The 26,357-nt window shown below is 40.4% G+C and overlaps 1 protein-coding gene across 2 annotated transcripts in view; it reads right to left on the reverse strand.

Moving 5' to 3' along the window:
- PARD3B (par-3 family cell polarity regulator beta) overlaps nucleotides 1–26,357 on the reverse strand; it is a 1,123,961-nt gene that overhangs the window by 1,032,664 nt on the left and 64,940 nt on the right. The gene's annotated exons all lie outside the window — the stretch shown is intronic.

Below are 26,357 nucleotides of genomic sequence, written 5' to 3' on the forward strand. Positions count from 1 at the left end.
TGCAACATCTTAAAGTGACCTCAAAGTCATTGTGCTGAGGGAACAAAAGAGCCAATCTCACAAGGCCGCCCACTGTCTGAATCCATTTATACAAGATTCCTGAAAGGACAAAACCACAGAAAGAGAGAAAAGACCACTGTTGTATGGAAAAAGGTAAGGGCAGGATAGGGGTGGCAGCATGGGGTATGGGTTATGACTGTAAAGGGAGGCATGAGGGAGATTTCTGTGGCAACAGCATAGTTCTGTCTCTTGATTATAACAGCAACTACGTACATCTACACATGTGATTCAACAAGAGACCTAAACACATGCTTTATACCAACGCCAACTTCCTGGTTCTGACATTGTACTAGAGACAGTTAAGATTCTACCAATGAAAGTAATGGCATAAGTGGTATACAAGACCTGTGTGCTTTCTACAAAACTTTCTATAAATCTATAACTTTTAAGAGTTTTCTGTTCCTACAAAACAAAATTAGCATCTAACATACAGCTACAAACTATTAGTATATGATAACAAAAAGCAATCAGAACTCAGGATGAAATTTATAGTCTACCATTTCTGAAAAGATTGTCAAAGCAAATGAAAAGTTATGGAGAATATCAAACTGAGGTACCTATATTTGCTTACTTCAAGAGAATTTACATGTCAATTTTAAACGACAGATTTTCTACCCACTAGCTCATTATACATTAAAAAAGTTCTAACATTAATACAAACATTGACTGATATTCTACTATATGCAACAGTCTTTGTAGAACATAAGGATGAAGCCCAGTACAGTGTTTAAGGTTGAAGAGTTGGACAGTCTAAGTTCAAACACTGGACAGGCCACTGCCAAAACATCCTGGACAACTTACTTGGCCTCTGTGACTATTTTGCCATCTGGAAATTGATATAAAAGTGCTACAAATATATATTATAAATAACATGGTATATCACATAATAGATAATTATACAGTTATCAAAATGTCATTAAATTATAATCTAATCCTAAAATAAATAATCCATATGCTGTGTTTAGCCTAACAACCAGAATGCAGAAAGGCTGAAAACTGTGAGCTATTTTTATCTCAAACTTCTGATTAACCAAGGGAATGAGTCATATGTAGCTGTCTGTGAAATTAAGGGGCTGTAAGTACTTAATAGAGAATGCCATACAAGGACTATGTAAGTGTTCTGGGAATGTAGGGGAGAGAGAACATTTCAGATACAATGAAGTGATGCTGGCTTTGGGAAAGAAGTGGAGCTTGAGTGACTTTTGAAGGACATACAGAATTTCAGTTGACAGATATGCTGGGTCAGGTCTTTCAAGTCAGAGAGCATCACGTGCATGGTACTGGGGAGATGGGAACGTGAGAGGCAGGCTCAATTTGTCCAGTATTACAAGTTACAAATTTAGGTCTAGGCTGAAGGCCTCCTGCTCAAAATTCACAGGGTCCCAGCCACTAAACATTGTAGGTGTTTGATTTGTGGGTACTATAAGGCTCATATATATTTACCCATTTAAAACAAGTAGAAATAGATCATCATTTAAGTTCAAACACATTCTAAAAGATCTACAATTTTTGCTTCCCTTCCCCACATTTTGTCCTTTTGATGTCATACATCTTCTTGTTTATTCACTTAATTTTTAATGTAGTTACAATTGTTTTACAATTTTTGGTCTAAATCTTCATACTGAGATATTTAAGCAGTGATTACTCAGTCCTTACTAAGTACTGCCCTTTTCTAATGGGATTTACCCTTTTCTATAAATTTTTCTTTTCCAATTACAGAAGACCCTTCAACATTTCTTCTACGGCAGGTTTAGAATCAATGAACTTTTAGCTTTTGTTTGTCTGTGAAGCTCTTTGTCTCTCCTTTGATTCTAAATGATCATCTTGCTGGGCAGAATAACCTCAGTTGCAGGTTTTGCCCTTCCAGCACTTTGAAAATATCAATGCTACACCCTTCTGGCCGGCAAAGTGTCTACAGCAAAATCAGCTCCTATCCACTATGGAGAGCAGTAAGGAAGTTCCTTAAAAAAATAAAAACAGAGCTACCATATAACCCTGACATCCCACTCCTGGACATATATCCAGAGAAAAACTTGATCCAAAAGGATACATGCACCCCAGTACTAACTGCGGCATTGTTTACAATAGCCAAGACATGGAAACAAGCTAAATGTCCACTGACAGAAGAAAGGATAAAGATGATACATATGCACAATGAAATATTATTCATCCATTGAAAAGAATTAATGCCATTTGCAGCAACATGGATGAATCTAGAGATTGTCACACTGAGAGAAGATAGAAGGAGAAATATCATGTGAATTTCCTTATATGTGGAATCTAAAATGAAATTCACAAATAAACTTACTTACAAAACAGGCTCACAGGCTTAGAGAATGAACTTATGTTTGCTGGGGAGGAAGGAGGATATTGGGAAGGGATAGTTATGGGAATTTGGGATGGACATGTACACACTGCTATATTTAAAATGGATAACCAAGGACCTACTGTATAGAACATGGAACTCTGCTCAGTGTAATGTGGCAGTCTGGATGAGAGAGGGGAGTTTGGGGAAGAATGGATACATGTAAGGCTGAGTCCCTTCGCTGTTCACCTAAAACTATCACGACATTGTTAATCAGCTATACCCCAATAAAAAATAAAGATTTAAAAGAAAAAAAATCAGTTCCTATGGGGATTCTTTTGTATATGACTTTGTTTTTTTCTTGGTGCCTTTAGAATTCTCTGTCTTTAGGTTCTGTCATTTTAATCACATATTGGTGTGAGCCTTTCAGTTCGTCTTGTTTGGGATTCTCTGTGCTTCCCGAAGCTTGTTATCTATTTCCTTCTTCAGATTTGGGAAGCTCTCAGCTATAATTTCAAATACCTATTGATTAAATATTATTAATCACCTACTGTGAACTACTGGAGTTGGAATTCTTTTCAAATCCTCAAAAAAAAAAAAAAAGAGGTACATGTAAGCTTGGCATTCCTCTCATTTTGATGTACAAATATCATCATTTCAACTCAGAGCAGTATCCTTGGGGCTGAAATATCAGGAATAACTTTATCCAGATTAGGCTTTAAAGGAATTGGTCGGTCAGGGCTGCACCTTCAGGGTTGTTGAGAGCCCAAGAAAAACATTATCACATTCTACAAGAAACCTCTGAGGACAAATACCAAAGCTAAGAGTGTGTTCTCTAATAATAACCACCACTACTAATTATGAGACATAGACTGTTGGAAGGAGATTGGAAGAGGTATCAGGATGGAAGTGGCTATGCTTACCACCCCTGTAAAAGAACTGGAAGGACAGTGTTAAACCTCACAAATAGGTATTTCCTATTCAACAGGGCCAGTGTGCATGTAAGGTCAGCAAGTGAAGTGAAGTCGTGCAGTCGTGTCCAACTCTTTGCAACCCTGTGGACTGTAGTCTACCAGGCTCCTCCGTCCATGGGATTCTCCAGGCAAGAATACTGGAGTGGGTTGCCATTTCCTTCTCCAGGGGATCTTCCCGACCCAGGGATCAAACCCAGGTCTCCTGCATTGCAGGCAGACGCTTTACCCTCTGAGCACCAGGGAAGCCCAAGAGCAGCAAAGCTTCCCATTAATTCTTCAAACTGATACAGGGTTGGAGGGAGATGCTGAGAAGCTCTCTTCGAGGGCTGCTGAGAAGGGCTTTTAGAGTCAGAACCTGCATCACACAGTAGCCTAACAATACTAACGAATCTAGATCTGTCCCGGGTGCCTAGGGTGTCCTAATGCTGAAATACTGGATTTCTCACTGTAAAACTTGAAGCTCCCGAACTTGCTTTCTACCCTTTGCTTATCTGTTGAGGAGGAAAGCAATCCAAGATCTTCTTCCTTACCCTGCTATGAGGTAAGACTATTTGCAGGGATTTGATTTAGGTCATACCTGACATTGTATAGAGACAGGGATCAAGACCATCCCCATGGAAAAGAAATGCAAAATGGCAAAATGGTTGTCTGAGGAGGCCTTACCAATATCTGTGAAAAGAAGAGAAGCAAAAGGCAAAGGAGAAAAGGAAAGATATTCCCATTTGAATGCAGAGTTCCAAAGAACAGCCAGGAGAGATAAGAAAGCCTTCCTCAGCGATCAATGCAAAGAAATAGAGGAAAAGAACAGAATGGGAAAAACTAGAGATCTCTCCAAGAAAATTAGAGATACCAAGGGAACATTTCATGCAAAGATGGTTTCCATAAAGGACAGAAATGGTATGGACCTAACAGAAGCAGAAGACATTAAGAAGAGGTGGCAAGAATACAGAAGAACTGTACAAAAAGGATCTTCACGATCCAGATAATCACAATGATGTGATCACTCACCTAGAGCCAGATATCCTGGAATGTGAAGTCAAGTGGGCCTTGGGAGGTATCACTATGAACAAAGCAAGTGGAGGTGATGGGAATTCCAGTTGAGCTATTTCAAATCCTGAAAGATCTTGCTGTGAAAGTGCTGCACTCAATATGCCAGCAAATTGGGAAAACTCAGCAGTGGCCACAGGACTGGAAAAGGTCAGTTTTCATTCCAATCCCAAAGAAAGGCAATGCCAAAGAGTGCTCAAACTAGCACACAATTGCACTCATCTCACCCGCTAGTAAAGTAGTGCTCAAAATTCTCCAAGCCAGGCTTCAGCAATACGTGAACTGTGAACTTCCAGATGTTCAAGCTGGTTTTAAAAAAGTCAGAGGAACCAGAGATCAAATTGCCAACATCCGCTGGATCATCGAAAAAGCAAGAGAGTTCCAGAAAAGCATCTATTTCTGCTTTATTGACTATGCCAAAGCCTTTGACTGTATGGATCACAATAAACTGTGGATAATTCTGAAAGAGATGGGAATACCAGACCACCTGACCTGTCTCTTGAGAAACCTGTAGGCAGGTCAAAAAGCAATAGTTAGAACTGGACATGGAACAACAGACTGGTTCCAAACAGGAAAAGGAGTACATCAAGGCTGTTTATTGTCACCCTGCTTATTTAACTTATATGCAGAGTACATCATGAGAAATGTTGGGCTGGATGAAGCACAAGCTGGAATCAAGATTGCCGGGAGAAATATCAATAACCTCAGATATGCAGATGACGCCACCCTTATGGCAGAAAGTGAAGAGGAACTAAAAAGCCTCTTGATGAAAGTGAAAGAGTGAAAAAGTTGGCTTAAAGCTTAACATTCAGAAAACTAAGATCATGGCATCTGTTCCCATCAATTCATGGGAAATAGATGGGGAAACAGTGGAAACAGTGGCAGACTTTATTTTTGTGGGTTCCAAAATCACTGCAGATGGTGATTGCAGCCATGAAATTAAAAGACGCTTACTCCTTGGAAGGAAAGTTATGACCAACCTAGATAGCATATTAAAAAGCAGAGACATTACTTTGCCAACAAAGGTCCATCTAGTCAAGGCTATGGATTTTGCCAGTGGTCATGTATGGATGTGAAAGTTGGACCATGAAGAAAGCTGAGCACTGAAAAATTGATGCTTTTAAAGTGTGGTGTTGGAGAAGACTCTTGAAAGTCCCTTGGACTGCAAGGAGATCCAACCAGTCCATCCTAAAGGAGATAAGTCCTGGGTGTTCATTGGCAGGACTGATGCTGCTGAAACTCCAATACTTTGGCCACTCATGCGAAGAGTTGACTCATTGGAAAAGACCCTGATGCTGGGAGTGACTGGGGGCAGGAGGAGAAGGGGATGACAGAAGATGAGATGTTGGATGGCATCATCGACTAGATGGACATGGGTTTGAGTAGACACCGGGAGTTGGTGATGGACAGGGAGGCCTGGCACGCTGCAGTTCATGGGGTCGTGAAGAGTCGGAGACGACTGAGCGACTGAACTGAACTGATTTGCAGGGAATCCGTTAAGATTAGTTGTAAGCAATAATTGGGATAAAAACAGAAGGGTTCTAAAAGTAATCACTCCTGAGTGACATTTCACAATACAGCCACTAAGATTTTTAAAGGACAACTGACAGCATCAAGTGTCAGAGAGGATGTGGAGCATTCAGACTCTCACTGCTATTGGGTGTGTAAAACGGGACCACCCCTGCAAAACTTCTTGGTAGGTTCTTGAAAAGTTCAAGACAGAATTACCCAATGACTCTACAAATCTACTTATAGGCATTAGCAAAGAGAAATAAAAATATATCTCCAAAAAGTCTTGTACAGTAATGTTCATAGGGACCTGAATCATTATAGCTGAAAACTAGAAACAGCCCAGATACTGGGCAGGAGAATATACTACCTAAAGTAAGAAATGTTCTACTAATGCACAGAATAATAATAAATCTCAAAAATATGCTTAGAGACAGACTATAATAAGTAAAAACATGTATGAACACTTCTATATATAAAGTAGATAACAAGGAGACCTGTTGTATGGCACAAGGAACTATACACAGGATCTTGTAATAATCTAAAACAGAAAAGAAAGTAAAAATGGAGTATTTATTTATATATTGGTTTGGTCAAAGAGTTGAGGTTTTTCCAAAACATCTTACAGAAAAATCCAAATGAACTCTTTGGGCAACCCAATTTTTAAGTGAATAACTTTGTTGTATACCTGAAACTAACAGCATTGTAAATCAGCTATTAATTTTAAAAGAAAAAAACATGCATAATTCTATTTACATAAAATTTAAAAATGTTATGGGGCATGAGAGAATTTTGTGGGTGATAGAAGTGTTCTTGATAACTCACATAGCTGACAGCATTTTTTCTCTCAATTTCATAGTTTCAACTAAGAGCTGGTTCCTTGTCAAAGGGAAACCCAGAGTCATTGCCCAGCCATCCTTTTGTTGTTGTTTAATTGCTAAGTCACGTCCAGCTCTTTTGTGACCCCATGGACTGTAGGCCACAAGGGTCCTCTGACAATGGGATTTCCTAGGCAAGAATACTAGAGTGGATTGCCATTTCCTTCTCCAGGGGATCTTCCTGACCCAGGGATCAAGCCCAAGCCTCCTGCATTGGAAGGCAGGTTCTCGACCACTGAGCCACCAGGGAAGCCCAAATATCTAGAATATCAAGAAATAAAATTTGGCTGAAATAAATAATTTGGGGTTATTACTCAAAAGTAACTTGGACTATCCTAATACAACACTATTATTTCTGAACAGTTACCCACTGCTGAGAGTCTTCTTTTCTATCCAAGTTTTTACACTTCTTTGCCTCCTGCCCTGCCCAGATTTTGTATTTTTAAAAGTTCATGTTTTAATCAAAATTATTAACCACTTAGGGGACCTTCCTCTTCTCCACATACTTGACACAGAGTCAATGGATATAACTGGTACAACTCTAAGCCAAAATATCACAGCTGGCTGATCTTAACCTATTTATTCAAAATCTGAAGAATAAAGAGAAATGGAGGTGAGCAGGTGGGAGACATGAAAAAAGTACATCTGTTTAAAGGTACAAAGAGATTACAGAAACTAAGAGGGTTCTAGAAGCCTTCAGCATGATAGTAATCATTCCTCCACAGTAAATTAGTAAGTATTAGAGGACTTCAAAAGTGAAAATAAAGTTCAATCAACCATACAGACTCTTGCAGGTATGTCCAGGGGCTTAAAGTACATCTGGTGCTAGGCTATACGATATCAGAGCTCACTGCTTCCTTCTGGTACTCTCTTTTTCACTCGCCAGAATCAATCGGTAGGGAATTACCAAATATATCTGCTTCCAGAAATGCTTAGTCTGTTACTAGTATGGGGGGAAGTGAGAACAAGTGGATACTGTCATGAAAGGGCAGAGGTAATGATACCAAGTGAGAGGAGGGCTTAGACAAGACTGGTCACTTAAGTGTTAAAAATAAAGAGATTCTACTTATAGTTTGGAGTTAAACAAGCAAATAAGCCATCTTTACCAGGAATGAGATCTGAAAATTGGGAAAATGGCAGCACATAACAGAACAAATGAAGGAAACTGAAATGTGATTATATACAGACTGTTTCAAAAACATCATCTCTTGGAAATAAAATGTTGTCAAGTCATTCATACTTCAAGTATAACAAATGACAAAAATACAAAATTTGGAGGTAGACAGATTGCTTTTGTAGGGCATGCTTGATGGGGTCCTAAGATTGGCTCACATGGCTGAGAAATGAATGCCCACGAGCATTCTGGTGGTCATTCTAAGCTTGCACTTAACATGGAAATAAGACAACACTACTACAATCAGGAATGCTGGCTTATTCCTCCCCACCAACGAGTCAACTTAGAACACATTGGTTCCTACGTGAAACGCCCTTTCACTCTTGTTTTTGTCAGGTCACTCATCCTATAGTGAGAAGAGCCGTAAATACAACAGTTTGATACTAGTGACAACTGCCATACTTGAGATACACTCCAGACATTTTGTACTTTCGCAAAAGAAGAAATAGGTGAATTAGAAAAGGACAGTCCTCTATTCAGCCACCAAGAGCCGATGATGAAATGCCTGCCAATTAATTCTCCAGCGACCATTTCTCAGCTCTCACGGAGAACTTGGAGACATGAGCTCAGCAGTGGTCACACAGTGAGGGTACTGGATGGCACTCGTTTAGAATGCTGAGTCATGTCCAAAGGGTGACCTCCTCCACTCTCAGCCTGCAACCCTGCTAAGCAGCCGCAAAACCAACAGTCAGCTCTCTGTTCAAATGGGATACGAGAAGGTGACGGAGAAGACTTCTCTAAACAAAGAGGGCATGGACACAGGTGAAACCCTGATGATGGATTCAGGGCAGGAAACATCTCAGCAAGAAAGTACTGGGCAAGAAAAACCAACCTGCAAATACAGAGGTCATCAGAAGAAGAGATGAGGAAAAGAGAATCATTTATTCAGGAAAATATTTATTGCCTAACTACCAGATGAACACATTTTTTTTTCCACATTTTTTTTTAGAAGTACAATCAAGAAAGAAAAATACATCCCCCCAACACCATTAAGCAGCAGGTTAGGAGTTAAACACATAAAATCTAAAGACTGCAACACTAGACACTCCCAGATAAAAAAAACTAAAGGGGTTTAAGTCTCTCCATCCCTTTCCCTTTCTGTTATTCATTTCCTAAGTACAGTCTCATGTCAAAACAGTCTAGTATCTATGGTTTCCTTAAATGTAAGGGATCCTCTGAAAAGTCACAGTAGGAATTTAATAAGCTGATAACCTACTCCTAAGCACCAGCATTCTAAAAGAAGTTGATTAGAAAGGACTCCCTAAACCAAAGGAATTTTCCTAGGAGAGCTTCCTGACCCAAAGTTTCATGTAGTGTCATCATCTTCACTGCAATTGTGATCACAGTCACTAAAGGTAGCTCAAAACACTTTCAACAACATGTTACTCACATTAATTCCATGACTTTAATCTTCACAATCCAATAAAGTATCATTTTATAGCTGTGCAAACAGACTCCAAATTACTTATCAGAAGTCCCTCCAGAAGCAGGGAGGTTTGGGGGAGAATGGATACATGTATACATATGACTGAGTCCCTTCGCTGCTCACCTGGAACTATCACAACATTGTTCATGGGCTATACCCTAGTGCAAAAAAAAAGTTTAAAAAGAGAAAAAAAAAAGTCCCTCTACCTGAAACTATCACAACATCTTTCATGGGCTATACCCCAGTGCAAGAAAAAGTTTAGAAAGAGGGGAAAAAAAAAAAGTCACTACAGCATCAAGTGCACATCTGGGTTTCCCATCTAAGCTCCTGTGATCCCAGAGTCCATGTTCTTGCCACCACACACATCCTATCAAGACATCAGGCCAGTTTGCAACACCAGGCAAAAATTCAGGGACATGAATATGGACCAGTAAGAGCAGCTATAGTTCAGCCAAACAGTTTAACAAAGAGAAAATAGACAGAAAATTTCTATCCATGGACACTGGAAAAAATAACTTTGGGGAAAGTATGGTTATGTGGTTTAAAGTTTTGGAAAGAAACCAGAAGAATATTTATTCATACAGTTGCCACCTCCTTGTTTCATATTAGTATGCAGACTGGATCTCATCTATCTCCTGCCCAGAAGACCTAGTCTATGCCCTCCAAGAGGGTGTGACCAATTTTTGGCCTGGAAGGCATCAGAAAACAGGTGGCATTTGAACTGTGTCTTCAAGAGAAAAAAGAGTTGCCAGTCAGAGGGAAAGTTCATCATAGCTTCTGTAACTTCAGTCTACTACCATGACAGGCTAAAGGTGGTTTGAAAGACTCACAGTGAGGTCAGAGCACTGGCAAGGGAGACCAACTGGTGTCTACAGGAGGCTCCAGGTGGTATCGTTCATCTATGAATTTACCCCAGCCTTAGTGTAACCCCTAACCTTGCAAGTTTTCCAAAAGGAATCACAAGACAGCACTGGAACTTTCCAAAAGAGGAATCTTGGAAAGGAGGAGGAAATATTTGAGACATCTGAAAGACTCCAGAGAGGAAAGTAGGTCAGATGACTTTTTTTTAAGGGAGATATATGAAGTTTGGAAACAAAGATATAAAGGTTAAAAAAAAAATAGTCCAGAGATGACAAAGTCTAAGAAAGAATTTAGCACACATTGCATATTGATGTGCTGACCAAATAGAACATGAACACAATGCTGAAATGGTGTGCCGCTGTCAGCTTCATTGGAGGCCCCACATCTCTAGATGACACAGCCCAAGGTGAGGTGCAGTCCACACGAGCTCCCAGAAAACCCAGTTTTATGGCTCTTAACAACTTCACACCAAGAGGGGAAAAAACGGTCTAGTGATTGGAGACCCCTGCAGAGCAGCATGAATATACCAAGTGAGGGAGACTTAACTGCTGGACTCTCAGCAGCTGAGGAAGGAGCTATGCTCAATCACCAAGAGAAACACGGGCCACTCTTAGCAACAGGAGTCAAGGGGAGATGTCCACAAAGAACTCAAGGCCACAAGAGTTGGAATAAACATCAGCCAACCTGGGAAAGCAAATATGTAAGAATATGCAGTGGTATTAGTGAAGACTAATGGTATGTTAACAGACTAATGATCCTTCCCACAAAAGATTTCCTAACCCCTAGAAACCGAATTATCATTTCTATGTCAAAGGTGAACTAAGGTTGCAGGTAGAAATAAGATGGCTCATCACTGATTTCAAAGTAAGAAATTACCCTGAATTACCTAGCTGGGTTCAATGTAATTACAAAAGTTCTTAAAAGGAGGCAACTGGAGAACAGAGTCAGGGAGATGATGATGTGCTATGAGAAGGACTTTGAAAACAGTGCATGGGGCCATGAGCCAGCGAATGTGGGCATTCTTTAAGAGCTGGAGAAGGTGAGGAACCAGATCCTACCTGGGAACTTCCAGGAAAGGAAAGCATCACTGGTGACAGCTGGACTTTAGGCCAGTGCAATCAGCTGTGTTCCAAACTCCAGCACTGTCAGACACTAGATTTGTGCACATCTGTGACAGTCCCAGAAGGAAACAATACACTGCCCAACTTTCCAGCCCCACTGGCAGTGAGAGTGTGAGAACCTGAAGTTAACAGCTCAGGAATGAATAACAGGACTATGAGGTTAGAGAAGAGAGGCCAGCTTCTCCACTTGTTAGTGATGTCTCAGGGCATACTTGAACTGGGTTGAGGGCATAACCAGTAACACTGAATGAAGTTTGATGCTGTGATTCTTACACTAAACTAATTGCTGACAGTCGTGTCTGATTCTTTGCGATCCCACCCCACGGACTATATAGTCCATGGAATTCTCCAGGCCAGAATACTGGAGCGGGTAGCCTTTCCCTTCTCCAGGGGATCTTCCCAACCCAAGGATCGAAACCAGATTTCCTGCATTGCAGTTGGATTCTTTACCAGCTGAGCCACAAGGAAAGCCCAAGCATACAGGAGTAGATAGCCTAGCCCTTCTCCAGTGGGTTTTCCCGACCCAGGAATTGAACCAGGGTTTCCTGCACTGCAAGCAGATTCTTTACCAACTGAGCTATCATGGAAGCCATCCTAAAAGATGATGCTGTGAAAGTGCTCCACTCAATATGCCAGCAAATTTGGAAAACTCAGCAGTGACCACAGGACTGGAAAAGGTCAGTTTTCATTCCAATCCCAAAGAAAGGCAAAGCCAAAGAATGTTCAAACAACCACACAATTGCACTTATCTCACACACTAGCAAAGTAATGCTTAGAATTCTCCAAGCCAGCCAAGTCACTGAACCATGAACTTCCAGATGTTCAAGGTGGATTTAGTAAAGAAAGCTGAAACTCCAATACTTTGGCCACCTGATGAGAAGAGCTGACTCATTTGAAAAGACCCTGATGCTGGGAAAGATTGAGGGCAGGAGCAGAAGGGGATGACAGAAGATGAGATGGTTGGATGGCATCACCGACTCAATGGACATGAGTTTGAGTAAACTCCGGGAGTGGTGATGGACAGGGAGGCCTGGTGTGCTGCAGTCCATGGGGTTGCAAAGAGTCGGACACGACTGAGCGACTGAACTGAACTGAGGAACCAGAGACCAAATTGCCAACATCCATTGGGTCATCGAAAAAGCACAAGAGTTTGAGAAAAACATCTATTTCTGCTTTATTGACAACGCCAAAGCCTTTGACTGTGTGGATCACAACAAACTGTGGAAAATTCTTCAAGAGGTGGGAATACCACACCCCCTGACCTGCCTCCTGAGAAATCTGTATGCAGGTCAAGAAGCAACAGTTAGAACTGTACATGAAACAACAGACTGGTTCCATATCAGGAAAGGAGTACGTCAAGGCTCTATATTGTCACCCTGTTTATTTAACTTACATGCAGAGTACAACATGCGAAACGCCAAGCTGAATAAAGCACAAGCTGGAATCAAGATTGCCGAGAGAAATATCAATAACCTCAGATATGCAGATGACACCACACTTACAGCAAAAAGCAAAGAACTAAAGAGCCTCTTGATAAAGGTGAAAAGAGGAGAGGGAAAACACTGGTGTAAAACTCAACATTCAGAAAACTAAGATCATGGCATCCAGTACCATCACTTCAGAGCAAATACTGGGGAAATAATGGAAACAGTGAGAGACTTCATATTTTTGGGCTCCAAAATCACTGCAGATGGTGACTGTGGCAATGAAATTAAAAGACACTTGCTCCTTGGAAGGAAAGCTATGACCAACATAGATATTAAAAAGCAGAGATGATACTTTGCCAACAAAGGTCCATCTAGTCAAAGCTATGGTTTTTCCAGTGGTCATACATGGATGTGAGAGTTGGACTATAAAGAAAACTGAGCACCGAAGAATTGATGCTTTTGAACTGTGGTGTGGGAGAAGACTCCTGAGAGTCCCTTAGACAGCAAGCAAATTCAACCAGTCCATCCTAAAGGAGATCAGTCTTGGGCATTCATTGGAAGGACTGATGTTGAAGCTGAAACTCCAATACTTTGGCCACCTGATACGAAGACTCTTTTGAAAAGACTTTGATGCTGGGGAAGATTGAAGGTGGGAGGAGAAGGGGACGACAGAGGATGAGATAGTTGGATGGCATTACTGACTCAATGAACATGAGCTTGAGTAAGCTCCAGGAGTTGGTGATGGACAGGGCAGCCTGGCGTGCTGCAGTCCATGGGGCTGCAAAAAGTCGGACACGACTGAGCAACTAAACTGAACTGACTGAATTACTGAAAAGAGGGCATTTTATTACTTCAAGTTGATCATAAGAGTTTTGGGATTTGCTGCACATTTCATCCAAAAACAAAGGAAGAACTATCCACAAGGAATAAATTCAAAGGGACAGTGGGAAACAAGAGGAAGGTTGTTCGCTGATTATGCTCCTTGAGTTTTGCTTATTCAACATGACAGCTACATTCAACGGACAAAGAAAGGCAAACAGTGAGCTCAAAGAAGGGTGTAGGATGACAAATCAGAAGACCTCCTATGGTGCTACTGAGAGATTTGTATATGTGAGAAACAATAATGATGAAGATGCTTAAAGCTATGTAAAAAGGCAAGATAAAGGAAATGTCAAAAACAATAAAATAGGGTGCTAGAGATTAGGGATATACACACTCATGGGAGGGTAGGGATTTGCAATCGTATAAAATCAAAGATGAGTCAAACATTTTTTCTTCAGTTAACTCTGCTCCTGAATAAATGTCTGTACTCCACCCCCACCAAAAATTCATACGTTGAAATCTAAAAACCCAAAGTGATGGTACAAAGAGTGGGGTCTTTGAGAGGTGCTGGGGTCATGAGGGTTCGGTCTTCATGAATGTGATTAGTGCTCTTATAAGAAGGGCCTCACAGAGCACCCCCTGCCACCACAAGAGGTTACAGTGAAAAGACGGCCATCAGTGAGCAAGCAGTTCCTCACCAGACACTGAATCTGTCAGCAGCATGATTGTGAAAAAATAAGTGCTGCTTATAATCCATCCAAACTAAAACAAACTCCAAAAAAGGAGTGATTCCTAGCTAATCCTGGTGAGTTCAACATAGGCATTTCTCTGGTAACCTCCCCATGTCTCCTCTCCAGTGGGGCGGGGGGGAGGGGGGTGGGGAAGGAATTTAAAATATAAAGTCACACAAAGGACAGACATGGTAAACACCTAGATGAGAGATGGCAATGCAGTTTGGAAGGTTGAAAGCAGGTGACACGCAGTTTATTAACAAAACAGACTGCAGATAACTGGGCCAGGACAGAAAGAGCTGATAAGAAGCAGATCAATGACTTAGGACCTGGAGGCTCCAAGAACTGTGAAGGTGGAGTCAACAGTGAAAAGAGAAAACTGGCTGATACTTCACTGGCAATCATTTCCCCCAATCCAAGTGGGACTTTAGAGGTTTACTTTATGGAGAGATAAAGCCAAGGAGACTATGAACTTGGGATATGAAATTTACAGACAATGAGCATATCTGAGAGCACATAAACACTGGAAAATTAGATGAAAGTATGCATTGAAAATGAGTAAGACTTCTTTCAGCTCACTGCTTACTCTAAGCATCCTGGACACTGGTTGCCCAGGCTTATACCCCTGAGGCCTAAGATTAGACGATTCCTTTAAAACAGTGACTCTCGAGTATGGTCCACAGACTGAAGGGTGTAGTGAAAAGTCTCCATGAAACAAAAAGAAATTTCATAATTACATTGACATGATTTGGTGGATAAATAATTTTCATCACAACAAGTTCGACAGTTTTCCATCATTAAAGATTTTCCTGATGAGAATGATGGTGATAAAACCAATTGTGATATTTTGATATTATATAATGAGATGCATCAATATTTGAAAGACCGGAGTAACAGTCAACTAGTGTTTTCCGAGGAGAAGGCAATGGCACCCCACTCCAGTACTCTTGCCTGGAAAATCCCATGGACGGAGGAACCTGGTAGACTGCAGTCCATGGGGTCGCAAAGACTCGGACACGACTGACTGACTTCACTTTTAATTTTCACTTACATGCATTGGAGAAGGAAATGGCAACCCACTCCAGTGTTCTTGACTGGAGAATCCCAGGGACGGCGTAGCCTGGTGGGCTGCCGCCTATGGGGCCACACAGGGTCGGACATGACTGAAGCGACTTAGCAGGAGTAGCAGTGATTTCCAAATGACTCATGTATGTCACAAAATGTTACAAACTCATGCATAATTTCTATTAAAAAAGGCAATACTGACAAATAGATTTTAAGAGTTCTTTAATAGGATTTCAGATTCCACATTGCAACTAACCTTTAAGAATTTAACCACTTGTCGATTTTTGGTGTAGTGTCAGAGAAGAATATATACATTTGAAAACACTGGTAAAATATTCCACCTTGTGCTAACTGCTTATTTGTGGGGCCAGATTTTCTTCCAATACTTAAAACAAGTTTGCAAGACTGATAGCAAAGGCAGATATGAGAATACAGTTGTCTATTAAGACAAACATCAAGATTTGAAAAAAAAAGTTTTGTTATCTGTCAAAAAATCTTACTAAATTTTTTTGTTGAAACAGTTATTTTACATAGAAGTTACGTAAACATGTAATGGGTATTTTTTATGATTTCAGTTTTAGTTTCCAATATATAAGCATTGGTAGACATAACCCAGGGCTTCCCCCTTAGCTCAGCTGGTACCAACTCCAGTATTCTTGGACTTCCCTTGTGGCTCAACTGGTAAAGAATCTGTCAGCAATGTGGGAGACCTGGGTTCGATCCCTGGGTTGGGAAGATTCCCAGGAGAAGGGAAAGGCTACCCGCCCTATATTCTGGCCTGGAGAATTCCATGGACTGAATAGTCCATGGGATCACAAAGAGTCGGACACAACTGAGCGACTTTCACTTTCAGACATAACCCACATAAAAAAGCTCTATAAGTTGCACTGTCCAATATGGTGGCAATGAATCACACGTGGCTACTCAACTCTTGATATGTGACCAGTCTGAACTGAGTTATGCTGCAAGTGTAAAACAAACACTGAATTTCAAAGACTTCACATTAAAAGAATATTAAATCTCTGGATATTTTATATTGATTACCTGTTAAGATATTTTAATTTATTGAATTAAATAAGATATCAGTTTCACCCTTTGACTCTTAATGTGGCTACTAAATATTTAAAGTGTCATGTATCTTGTATTTTTTATTTGCATTATATTTCTAGTGAGCAGCACTGGTCTATAAGATCCTCAGTAATTTTTAACTGTGTGAAAGAGTCAGGAGACCAAAGTTTGAGAACTGCTGCTGTATAGGGAAATGGATCAGTTAAAAAAGCAATCAAACTGATAGATACTGACGTGTAGGGGTCCCAACAGGATATAATATGACCCCTCAGGGAAAACCACCACCAGTCAGTAAGACCAGAGCACAAATCCACTCAAACATAAGCAGGTGGTAAGGCTCACCAGACATTTGTGGAAATCCTCTAACATGAACCTCAGAGTCCAAAACAACTAAAAATGAAAGATAGGTAACCCTTGTGGAAAAAAAAATAGGGCAAATAGCTGAAATAACTTCAAAAACTTAAATATTCTCATAGAGATGAGAAAACAACTGCATTCACGAAGCATTAGTTACACTTAAAAATGAACATTCATAAAGCAACTTAAAAATTAAGATTTTGATAGAAGAAATTTAATTCAATAAAGATAAACCTCAAAAACTTCAGTTAAAAAAGAGGGAAAATAGATTTTAAAAAGAAATTTAGAAGTGCACTCCAAAGTCCAAAATGCAAAAGAGAAGAGCCAGAAATAACAAAAATTGTGTGTTGTAGGTAGTTATTTTTGTTGAGTCACTTAGTCATGTCTGACTCTGCAATCCTATGGACTGCAGCTCGTCAGGCTTCTGTCCTTCACCATCTCCCGGAGTTTGCTCAAACTCATATCCATTGAGTCAGTGATGGCATCCAACCGTCTCATCCTCTGTCATCCCCTTCTATTCCCGCCTTCAATCTTTCCCAGCATCAGGGTCTTTTCCAACGAGTTGGCTCTTCGCATCAGATGGCCAAAGTTATTGGAGCTTCATCTTCAGCATCAGTCCTTCCAATAAATATTCAGGGTAGATTTCCTTTAGGATTGACAAGTTTGATCTCCTTGCTATCCAAGGGGCCCTTCAAGAGTCTTCGCCAGCACCACGGTTCGAAGGCATCAATTCTTTGGCGCCCAATCTTTTTTATGGTCCAGCTCTCACATCTGTACATGACTACTGGAAAAACCACAGCTTTGACTATACAGACCTTTGTAGGCAAAGTAATGCTTCTGCTTTTTAATACACTGTGACTGCTTTGCTTCCAAGAAGCAAGCATCTTTTAATTTCATGGCTGCAGTTACTGTCCACAGTAATTTCAGAGCCCAAGAAAATAAAGTCTGTCACTGTTTCTAATTTTCCCCACCTATTTGCCATGAAGGGATGGGACCAGATGCCACAGTCTGTTTTCTGAATGTTGAGTTTTAAGCCAGTTTTTTCATTCTCCTCTTGCACCTGCATCAAGAGGCTCTTTAATTCCTCTTCGCTTTCTGCCATGTTGGATGGGGAGAAGGCTAAATAATGTTTTCCCAAACTGAAAGGTAAGTTTACAGACTTAAAACATTAGCAAATGAACAAAACATCCAGCACAATAAATGATTTTTTAAAACCACATACATCACGAACTTGCAGATAATGGGGGATGGGGGATTGAGAAGGTTTCATGATGCAAGGCAGTTTTTATCAGCCAATAACACTAAAAACTGAAAATAAAACACAACCTTCCAAATTCTAAAGGAGAATTACTTCAACCTAGAATTTCTCATCTTGATAATCAAGTATGAGAAACAAATAAAGATATATACAGACATGAATGTCGGAACAACAACAACAACAAAGAATCCTCTCAGAAATCTACTAGAGGTATTTGAAATATGGTTAAAGGAGTATCAACAAATACTAAACCATTTAAATCAGGAACGTATCCATATAAACAAAAAATTGATTATAGTATACTATATGCCCCATCTTTAAACTATTATTTTCCAGTCTTATGAGTGTAAAAACTAAATACTAATTGCCCCCAAAATTTTTTAACTAATGAAACACAAGATGCAGAGAGGGGCTAAAGGATGTGAAAGGAATAAAAAAGTCAATCATTTTATCAACCAAAAACATCTTAATTTTAAAATCAAGAAATACTCACTCAGGCATGCATATTGCTAAGAAATGAGAAGAAACATTTGAAGTTGAAATTGATTGTCACTAAGGAGTAGGAAGGTATGGAACACAAAATTGCTGATAAACATGAAAAACTTTGTACTACATGTATAGTGCAAAATGCCTTACACTTCAATTAGTTCAGAATAAAATTTAAAATATCTGAAATATCAAGTAACAGGGAATACACATTTAACTTTATAAACACATTTACCCAAAAATGGACACCTGCAAAGAAATTTGGAGCTTGTAAATTTGTTGACAAAGCAAATCAGCCTAGGAAAAAGCTAAGAAAAGTCAAGTAAATGTATCTGTAATTAGTGTATATTCTGCCAGTTTCTTAATTTGGTTAGAGCTGCTTTACAATGTTGTATTAGTTTTCTGTGATACAACAAAGTGAATCCGCTCTACGTATACCTATAATCCATCCCTCTTGGATCTCCCTCCCCGTCCCCCACCCCACCCCTCAAGGTTATCGCAGGGCACCGAGATGAGCCCCCTGTGCCATACAGCAGGTCCCGCCAGCTATCAAATACTCTGCACATGCTATTGTATATGTCAGTCCCATTCTCCCACTTCATCCCGTCCCCCCTCCCCGTGTCCACATGCCCATTCTCTACATCTGCATCTCTTGTCATACAGAGTGAAGCAAGCCATGAAAAAGAAAAACAAATATTGTATATTAATGTACATATGCGGAGCCTAGAGAAAAGGTACAGATAAATCTATTCGCGGGGCAGGAATAGGGATGCCAGTTTTATTTTAAACTAGACATCGACTCAGTGGACATGAGTCTGAGCAAACTCTGGGAGATAGTGAAGGACAGGGAAGCGTGGCGTGCTGCAGTCCATGGGGTCGCAAAGAGTAGGACACGACTTAGTGACTGAACAACAACAAAAGGACGTAAATAGAAAGAAAAGATAGACAGCCACCTGTCTAATGATTCAGCAAGGATCTTAAACTAGGGATCCACATGCTGACCCAACCTGCAAATCCATGCTATTTGCGCTAAAAGACACCACAGCAGAATTCCAAGGTAACCTAGATGGTTATCTTCCCTGGGAAAAGCAAAAACCTGGCCACAGACCACCCCTGTTCCATCTTGGCAACAGCAACCACAACTGAGCAAGGGCAGCCGGCACCTTCCCCTCTGAGCACCACTCACGTTGCTACCAGACGGCACGGCTGTCTCTATGCTATCTAGTTCTCTTTCGGGGCGCCCGCTCCTATAAGACGACAGAAGACAGGCCAAGAACATCCTATCTTACAATCAGAAATAATGCATTGTCTGCAAAAATGAAGAAAATTCCCATTATTTAAGTGAAACAGCAGATATTTATTTTTCCAGTGGTTTGTCCAGCCCAGCAGTGATTTGAACCTAAGATTCCTGGTTTCAAAGTCGATAGGCTTGAAGAAAACAAACATTCAAGTCATTTTTGCCGCATCCCACAAGCTTGCATTTATATATTTTTCATATTTATTGCGAAGCTTTATTCATAATATATTCAGATAAAATTAAGATAGTCACATGAGCATATTTAAAATAACTGTAGACTTTTTTCCAATTTAACCTGTAACTCATTATGTTAAGAATATTAAAAATTAGACCACTTCAATATTTTCTCCATTTTACTTTTGATTTTGACACATATTATAATCCTATTCATGACAAAAATCTGCAAGTTTTCAGTCTCAGAATGACGGTGAAGGAAGAAGGGGAGAAGAAGTGTAACTTAAAAAAAACAAAGCCTATTAGTTTTATTTACATGTCACAACACCATCTCCAAATGACCTCTGCCTTTCTAAGTAATGTATTTTTTTCAACTGAAGTGACAGAGAATGGAACGTCACATTAGAATTGAAAGCAAGATAAAAAGGTAGACGTCCTAATCTACAGCTCTACATAGCATTATTCATGACAAGGGTTTCCCACTTTCTCAGACAGGGTTCAAAATGTCAGCTTGAACTATGTAGCAAATTTTAATGGGATGTTTCTAAATGAGTACCCTAAGAGGGTAACAAGGATTTCTTCATCTGTGGCACATTCGGAATGACACTAGTTACTTCTCACCAGGCCCTAGGAGTAAAGAAAGTCTCCCCACCCCATTGCCTTTAATCCCTGATCCATCTGGGCTCTGGCTTAGCTACCCACTCCCTTGGCAGATATAGGAGCCAGAATACAAATTTTGTTTTGAGTTTATAAAGCAAAGTATGGGCAAGAAAGCCCTCTCTGAAGGCCACTCTGCTCTGGTTTCAGAAACACTCTGCTAGTGGGGTGCCGCTATACTCTCTGTGTTGAAAGATGGCATCAGAGAAGTGGTTTGGGAAAGCAGAAAACCAAGGCTTCTGGTTACAGAAAACTATTTCCAGTGTAAACTACCACTGAGGTCTTAAAATCTTAGGGCAATTCTTCAAACACGTACTGAGTTTTGTATGATTAAAAATATAACTATGTGGATAATTCAAACTTAATTGCTGGGCAGCACTAACACAGATTGGACCAACCAGCCAGGTATTGTTCTCGGAATGGTCAGATGGGAGAGGATATCTCTCCTCCAGAGAGCACAGCCTATTGAGAAGTACACCACTATATCAGTATGATTCTATAAAGGCATGGGAACAAGCAACCAGAACTCCACTGATAAATTCCATAAATTCTTGGTAATATGTGCAACATTAAACTAAAAAAAAAAAAAAAAAGACCACACTTAGTCATCCTGTAGTGGAAGACATTAAGAAGAGGTGACAAGAATACACAGAAAAACTATACAAAAAAGGTCTTAATGACCCAGAAAACTCATCTAGAGCCAGACATCCTGGAGGATGAAGTCAAGTGGACCTTCAGAAGAATCACTACAAACAAAGCTAGTGGCTGCTGCTGCTGCTGCTAGGTGATGGAATTCCAGCTGAGCTATTTCAAATCCTAAAAGATGCTGCTGCTAAAGTGCTACACTCAACATGCCAGCAAATTTGGAAAACCCAGCTATGGCCACAGGACTGGAAAAGGTCAGTTTTCATTTCAGTCCCAAGGAAGGGCAATTTCAAAGAATGTTCAAACTACCATGCAACTGTGCTAGCATGCTAGCAAGGTAATGCTCAAAATCCTTCAAGCTAGGCTTCAACAATATGTTGAAGACGCTCCAGATCTAAAAATATCGAACTTTTATTCTTCCTAAATATCACTTTTTAATTGCAAAGCACCTGGCAAAATATTTGTGGGTTACTAAAAAAATGTTAAGTACATCATACATTACATCTTGACACTCTAAAAAAATTTATAAAGTCAACGCTTTCTAAATAGAGTCAAAACCTTATTGGGGAAAATACCTTAAACACTTCAAATTTTACTTTAAAAACAGAAATATAACTTTTAACCAGGATATATCATAAAAGTAGTGTAACTCCAGAGCAGTATAGCAAGGTATTACCAGAACTATATTTCCATCATAATTGGAACTATGTATAACACAGGGAGACAAAGATTATTGAAGTACACAGTCTTATATCTTTATTTTAAATGAGTTTCAAATTTATTTCACTCACAACATTGTAATCATTCTCCTATTAATCTGAGAAATACAAAGATTGAAATCCTTTCATCTTCCCCAATATTACCACAATCATACAAATATATGTGGGTCATATATGTATGTAGCTAGGGTCAGAGGGAGGATGGTGAGATTATGCCAAAGTCAGGATATCATCTGAATACTTTCCAGGTAATTGACATGCAATGAACTATGGATGTTACCAGTACTCCCCAAGTTACTGAGCCAACCAGTTGATTTATTTGTGCTAATAAAGAGTTTTATGTTTCCAGGACACATTACACTCTAATCCCATCTCCTTCCAGGCATAACCCTGAGAAAGCAGGACACAGCCAATTCAGAACAGCTCCATTTGGCTTGAGCTTCTGGGAGCAAAGGAGCATTGAGTGCAGTTTTCCTCCCAGTGCCCTCCCTCTAGAGATGCACAGCCACCCACACACACAAAAGGGAGAAGAATGGGAAAGGGCAGATTATTTCTTTCCTGGGAAAAAAGCCAGAGTGAAAGTTTTGGAGGATATAAACATATAACAGCTAGTAGAGAGCCATGGAAACCTTCTCCCCGAGCAAATGTGCTTCGCTGTAAACTTTCCTTGCCCCTCACAATATTTAGTGTTGTGTTAAAGCAAATATTTTAAAAATCCACATGCATGTGTTGTTTTAAAATTCCTAAAATTAAAAACAAACAAATTCTCCCTCATTGCCTATCTAAAACCAGCAAGACACCCACCCTTTACCACCACAAGATATTTATCAAGTAGCTGACTGCTGGGAAGACACACCATATTGCAAATTTCTTCTGGTCCCTTCTGCCAGGATTCTAAACTGAGGGGCCCATTACATCCCTGAAATTAAGCACATGGAACACCCAAGTGCATCTTTCTGGACAGAGGCTTGCCCCAAATCCCAGTTATCAGAGTGGTTCAAATCTTGGCTTATGTACATGTCATTCCAAAACTCATTAACCTATCCCTCCCGCCATTCTCTAAACATGTGCGTCTGTTTCTATTTTGTAAACAAGTTCATTTGTATCATTTCTATTTCAATTCTGTGTATAAGGGATATTGTACAAGATCATGTGATATTTCTCATGCTATTTCTCTACCCACCACTATCCATTTAAAGTGGATAACCAACAAGGACCTGCCATATAGCTCAGAAAACCCTACTCCATGCCGTGTGGCCGCTGGATGGGAGGGGAGACTGGGGCCATGTCCATGTATGCCCAAGTCCCTTCGCTGTTTACCTGGAGCTTTCACAGCACTGTTCATTAACTGGGTATACTCTGATATAAAATAGAAAGCTAAAAAAAAATTCACAGATCACAGTCTACATTAATAGATCCTTCCAGTCATCTAGTTTGGCTGCCATAAAATTTCTATGGAACAGAACTTGAAACAACCATTCAGAGTGAATCCCCCTCTCAGGAAATCCTTTAATACAGGTCTCGGATAGGAATGTGAGCCTACACCCTCCACTTCAGTTCTCTGGGGACTTAGAACAGCCGATCACCTCCACAGGTGGAGTCACTCCCACCCCCTTCATTTCCTTGGTTCCCAAATCCTTTGCTTCCATTGTGCTATTTCACTTTTTATAATTACTGCACTGTCTTAACCTCTATATACTTTTTCCACACCATCCCCAAAATGACATGTATAAACACAAGCACTGCTTTTTGTCCTTACAAGACTGAGTTAAACTGCTGCCAACTTAACATGTTTGGCAGAAGCCCTACCCTGCTGATATGGTCCACTAGTCAGTGATGACACTAGGTCCTTTATTTGCCCTTCTTATTTCTCACAAGTTATTCCCTAACTCTACTGGGCTTCCTGCTAGAGTCCACTACTTAGAACTCCTTAAAGCAAAGTTCCATGCTGAGCCTTCACAAGGCTTACACTTTAAAACAAACTTTCCAACTGCTGTAATAGTTTTCACCTTTCATATATATGGTAGCCTGCTTCTATAATAATAATCTTTTTGATTACTGTTTTGTAATGGTACTTCTAATGGCAGGTCTGGGCTTCCCAGGTGGCTCAATGGTACAGAATCTGCCTGCCAATGCAGGAGATGTGAGTTTGATTCCTCTTAGAGGAGGGCATGGCAATCCACTCCAGTATTCTTGCCTGGGAAATCCCATGGACAGAGGAGCCTGGTGGGCTACACAGTCCATGGGGTTGTAAAACCTCAGGTACCTGAGCACACACTGGGAGCTCCAGGATGCTAGAGCATTATATCTCACATCTTGCTGAGTAGCTTTTTACTTTAAAGCAAGAATCAAAGTGGAGAGTAGGGGGAAGGAATGTCTTTATGGGAAATATATGAAAAAGATGAAAATGTCTGAGGCTTTAGTATTTCTAAGAAAAATCCATAAACGCAGCAGCAGGTAACATACCTGCTACTCCATGATTTTTTGCAGTTGTTTTCCTTAGGTAAGACAGCATCCCAATGAGATCTAAAGGAGTCTCTATAGAGTCATCTGAATTGAATACTATAACTTAATGAGGTGCACACAGGTGAAGCTTTTGTAGCAGTTTGGTCCTATTAACCCAGCAGCATCTTAAGGGAATAGGTAATGAGACCAGGCAGTCATCTGTGGTAGCCACTGTGGTGTGTTCAAAAACTGTTGATTCTTATTCTAAGAACACGGTAGGATCACACTTCACCACCCACTTGGGATTAGGTTTGGCCATTAGCTGGCCAGAGAAGTGTGAGTGTAACATGGGCCTCGGCACAGAAGCTTTAAAAGCCAGTGCATGGATTTCCACCTCATTTTCCCTGGCTTTCTGTAATTACAAACACATCTTAAGCTGGAACCTCCATCAGCCAGGACCCTGAATGATATAGTGAGCACCTCTTGTTATGATCCACGAGGGGCTCATAGCATGATGGTAAAGTTTTACTTTAAGCCACGGAGGTTTGCAGATTTTTTGTTGTTGCAGCGTAACCTAAACTTTCCTGAACCACAGCTAGTTTTAAAAACCAACATATGAGACATGGTGCTATGCTACCCCCATGGGAAACTCAAGAGATTAGTCAGAGAGAAGGTACAATTGCCCTCAAGAAGAGGAGATTCAAGAGAGACCAGATAGAACCATGGTTTGGTCTTGAAATAAGGAATGCAATTCCAACTTCCATCTATGGAAAGCCTTTTAAAGCCTGTGGTCAAACCTCTTTCTAAAGAAGTGGGGAAGAGATCTCAGCTTTCCAGAGCAGAGTAAAGGTCAAGACAGGAATCATGAGGGCAGTAGACAGGTGAGTGAGGCTGCAGCTTGAACTCCAACAGGCATAGGCAATAAGGTTGGAAATTTAAGATGCAACACACCATGTCAGGCCTCAAATCATCAGAATATTAACAGCAACAATAAAAGCCACCATTATGTCCCAACACATCTTAGGGCTTACATAACAGCTCTCATAACAACTCATTGAGGTAGATACTATAATCACTTTTTTTTGAAAGACAAAAAGCATGGTGCAGGTGGAGTACATTGCCAAGGTCATAAAGGAAAGATGTAGTAGAAACAGGGCTTCAATCCATTCAGTCTCACTCCAGGATCTGTGACATTAGCCACTGCTACAGCAGAGTTCCCCTCAGACTTCAGATCTCCTTCTATGCAAGCAATGAGACCCATCTACTTTTAGGAAAGAGTCGACAATCAACTTCACGCTTCAAGAACATCACTTCTATCGTATACAAAATGAGCCAAAGAAAGGGGACTGATGTGTAGGTAGAGATAGCATTTAAAAAAAAGAAAAAAATCACTGAAAGGAAGCAGGTGAAAGATAATGAGCCCTGTATTAAGATAATAACTAGTTATGTGAATCCATCAATTCTGCAGAAACCTGTGATAGGGGCACAGCAATAAGCCTTCTGCCTCTTAGTATGGGGCAGCTTAAAGGTGGCTGCAAGCTCTTCACTGGCCCTCTCACTGAGCAGGAGTGGGTTTAATTCCACCCTGGCTTTCTCACACACCTACTTGACAGATTATGGCAGAAATGATGCTCTGAGGTTTCTGACACCAGTCTTAAGAGGCCCTGCAGCACCTGCCGGGCTCTCTTGAAGCACCTAGAGCCCAGGGCAAAACACTAGGGGTTCCGAGTCACCTTGCAACAGCTTTTAAAGGGAAAATTTAACTTTTAAAAAACTTAGCTTATGCACTAGGCCACTTACCACCTCATAGGTTGTATTCTCTTATTGAGCTAATATTAAAGCATTTTTTCC

Source organism: Cervus canadensis, chromosome 24 (genome assembly GCF_019320065.1).
Source record: "Cervus canadensis isolate Bull #8, Minnesota chromosome 24, ASM1932006v1, whole genome shotgun sequence".
Classification (NCBI taxonomy): domain Eukaryota; kingdom Metazoa; phylum Chordata; class Mammalia; order Artiodactyla; family Cervidae; genus Cervus; species Cervus canadensis.